The sequence below is a fragment of the Odocoileus virginianus genome, chromosome 3 (genome assembly GCF_023699985.2).
Source record: "Odocoileus virginianus isolate 20LAN1187 ecotype Illinois chromosome 3, Ovbor_1.2, whole genome shotgun sequence".
Classification (NCBI taxonomy): Eukaryota; Metazoa; Chordata; class Mammalia; order Artiodactyla; family Cervidae; genus Odocoileus; species Odocoileus virginianus.
In genome coordinates, this window is record NC_069676.1 from 7,648,403 (window position 1) to 7,652,366 (window position 3,964).

Here is a 3,964-nt window from a genome sequence, read left to right on the forward strand (position 1 = left end):
CCTGAATTCATTGGAAGGACTGATGCTGAGGCTGAAATCCAATACTTGGTACCCTGATGTGAAGAACTGACTCATTGGAAAAGACCCTGATGCTGGAAAAGATTGAAGGCAGGAGGAGATGGAGATGTACAGAGGATGAGATGGTTGGAAGGCGTCACTGACTTAATGGACATGAGTTTAAGCAAGCTTTGGGAATTGGTGATGGACAGGGAGGCCTGGCGTGCTTCAGCCCATGGGGTCACAAAGAGTCAGACATGACTGAACTGTACTGAACTGATAACAATGAAGTAAATGTTTTATTTCTTCTCAAGATGTATAGAAATAGAACCAGGCAGTGTATTCTTTTAAGTTTTTAATGACTTTTAAAGGGGTACAGCTTATTGCATGTAGCCATGCTTGAATATATTTATTAGTATTTATTAATTCCAGTGTGCATGCAGGCATAGGATCTTGAGCACAGGTAGCTGAGTCACAGCTCACAGGGGAAGGAAATGTCTCTCTAATTGGGAAAAAAAATTTCATAAGTAGATATTAAAGTAGTGGAATTAAATTAAGGCAATTCACACTTATTAAGCTCATTTTCCTGCAAGAATTTAGCCTACATGTTTAAAAAAGTAAAATGACAAAAATTAGTTGAAGATGGAAGAACAGTATAGCCACACACAGCATCATGGATGAGCCTTAGAAGCACAAGATAGAGATTCCTGCCTGACTGTAGACTCATGAGAAGCTCTGCAGAGATCAGAATAACTCCTCACTGGACCACCTCATTTGATAATAAAGATGTTCTATTAAGCAGTTTTATTGTAGGAAAGTTTGCATCCACTGGCAGCTAACTGGCACAGTACACAAATTGCACTGAACTGAAGGCTGTTGCAAAAATCTGATTCTACTGGTTCCAGACATTTGTTCTGACATTTGTTCATGACTTCTCTGTTATTTGAGTTTATTTTGTATAACTGTATGAAAAAGTGACCTCACTGAGGTTCTTTTCAGGTCACATGGAGAGGTAGGACATAGATGTTTGCACAACACCTATGACCTTGAATCACATACCTGAACAAGAATCTGAGGTTTGAAGTGAGTCATCCTTTAAGTATGGGAGTGAGACATAATTCATGATATTGATATTGTTCGTTCTCTGCCCCTTCAGTGTTTGTGACAAAATTTTGAAGAGTGGGAGATATTTCATTTAGGAAAATTGGAAGGAATGATATTTCCTGGAAGCACTGGAAAGTTTTGAACAGAAAGATGAAAGTAACTAATAAAAACTCAAAATATGCCTCCAGTCCTTCAACTCAATGAATACACCTTACAAATGGACACTGATAGTCCTTATTTCAATGAGAAGATGAATTGCCAGAAAAGACTCAAATTGCATAGTGATAAATGTATGATTTGATGTTTTGCTTCATTATACTTAAGGTCAACTCTGTCATAGAGAGCTTTCCTGGTGGCTCAGATGGTAAAGAATCTGCCTACAATGCAGGAGATCTGGGTTTGATTCCTGGATTTGAAAGATCCCCTGAAGAAGGGAATGGCAATCCATTCCAGTATTCTTGCCTGGAGAATTCCATGGACAAAGGAGTCTGGTATACTTTTTCATGCTTGTCTTTCTGTATAGATTGTACTTGAAGACATTTAGTTTAACATCAGGTTTTGCCAGCAAGTATGGTAGACACAGTGGACACAGGTGGTACAGCAGAATAAGATTGTGAAGCATAGAAAAATATCATATAATCAGTGTTAACAACCAGTATGGTAAAGTTTGGGTTATCATAAAAGCAATTAAGGTAGTGATAGGCAAAGAAATATCATTCACAAAAGTGAAAAATAGTGATCTCAGATTTTCCTCTGTTATAAATAGCTGTGATTATCAAGAGTAATTTTTTTTTTTTTTTTACCATAGGAATAGGGAAGATCCCCTGGAGTAGGAATTGGCAACCTCCTCCAGTGTTCTGCCTGGAAAATTCTATGGACAGAGGAGCCTGGTGGGCTACAGTCCATGGTATTCAGAGTTGGACACGACAGAGCAGCTGAGCACACACAGTACAATTCATGACTATTGTTTTTTTTAGTCACATGAAAGAAAAAAATACACAAAATGACATATTGTATTTGAGAAGAAATTATTCCTAGGGAATTCATGTAGCCCCTTGAAATAAATGGGAACTTTCATATGTTCCAAACCCAAGTTTGGTAACAAAATTGGGCGAGTAAGAAAATGGCAAAGGAAAAAAACCTTTAGGTATCAGAGATATCATAAAACTTAAGAGCGAGTTACGTAGATTGTATAGAGTCAAAGCCAAAGCAGAGATTCGAATGAAAACAGAAGAGGAACAGAAGATTGGGTTCTAATTCCACAATCTGCTCAAAGCATAGCAACACTGGGCTCAGGCTTTGAACTCTACTGTCGTGGGCACTTCTTAAGCCCTAGGACAATAGGCTCTTTGATAGTTTCCTTTCCAAAGAGTATTTTCAGACTCCTCTTTAACTCGTTATTTCTCAGACTGTAGATGAAAGGGTTCAGCATGGGTGTGACCACAGTGTACATCACTGAGGCTGTTGCACTTGAGTGTGAGCTGTGGGGAGCAGCAGAGCTAAGGTACACTCCTATGCCAGTACAATAAAATAAGGAGACCACATAGAGGTGAGATGCACAGGTGGAAAATGCCTTATACTTCCCCTGAGTTGATGAGATTCTATGTATGGAGGAAACTATCTTAGAGTAAGTGTAAAAGATACCAGCAAAAGGGGTACCTCCCAGTAGCACAGCTAAAATATATATCACTACTTTATTGAGATACATGTCAGAACAGGCAAGCTGGATCATCTGATTGAGTTCACAGAAAAAGTGAGGGATATGCAAGTCAGTACAGAAGGACAGTCGCAACACCATTAAGCTTTCTAACAAGGAATGCAGCGCACTCATGATCCAGGACACCAGCACCAGCACTCCACAGAGACGAGGGTTCATGATGACCGTGTAGTGCAGGGGACGGCAGATGGCCACGAAGCGGTCATAGGCCATCACGGTCAGGAGGAAGCTGTCCAATCCTATAAAGAGTGTGAAAAAATGCATCTGGATAATGCAGCCTTCATAAGTTATAACTTTGTTCTGTATATTCACTGTATATTCACCAGCATCTTTGGGATGGTGGTGGAGGTGAAGCAGATGTCTACAAAGGACAGGTTGGAGAGGAAGAAGTACATGGGGGTGTGGAGGTGGGGGTCTGAGCTGACAGCCAGGATGATGAGCAGGTTTCCAAACACAGTGATCAGGTACATGGAGAGGAAAAGCCCAAAGATGAGGGGCTGCAATTCTGTTTCTTCTGAAAATCCCATAAGAAGAAATTGTGAAACTCCTGTTATGTTCCTTGGTTCCATTTTGTGGAAGTGACTATCAGGAAAAGGGACAATAACATGACTGCATTCCTTGCAAATGGCCATTATCACATTGTTGAAATATAACTATTCTATATTTTGCCAACAATAAATTAATTTCAATATTTTGTTGATGGCTTTGATTCCCTTTAGAGAATTCCTTGTGTCATCTATAATTAGCAAACTTCTCTTACTCTCATTTCCAAGCCCCAACAATAAAAAGAAAATAAAGCAATAAAAAAGAAAAAACAATAATCTTTACTTATTGTTTAAAGAGAAATTCTTTTATGCATTTTAAAAACACAAATTGAATTTCAACAATATTCCAGGTACCACCTATGCAGGGAGTGTAGGGGTGCTGAAAAACAAAAACTCCTAAAATTCAATTATGGAGAAAAAGCATAAGCAAATAAAAATCATATAGCATATCAGATAGTTACATGTGTTATGAAGAAAAAGAAAAAGAAAAAGAAAGACTTCCCTTGGTCCAGTGGTTAAGAATATGCCTGCCAATGCAGGGGACATGGCTTTGATTTCTGGTCTGAGAAGATCACATTTGTCTTTGAGAAGCTAAGCCTGT

At 38.9% G+C, this 3,964-nt stretch overlaps 1 pseudogene; it reads right to left on the bottom strand.

The window, feature by feature from the left end:
* Nucleotides 1-2,407: 2,407 nt before the first annotated feature.
* LOC110142707 (olfactory receptor-like protein OLF4) lies at nt 2,408-3,387 on the bottom strand (annotated as a pseudogene).
* Between the last annotated feature and the right edge of the window lie 577 nt (nt 3,388-3,964).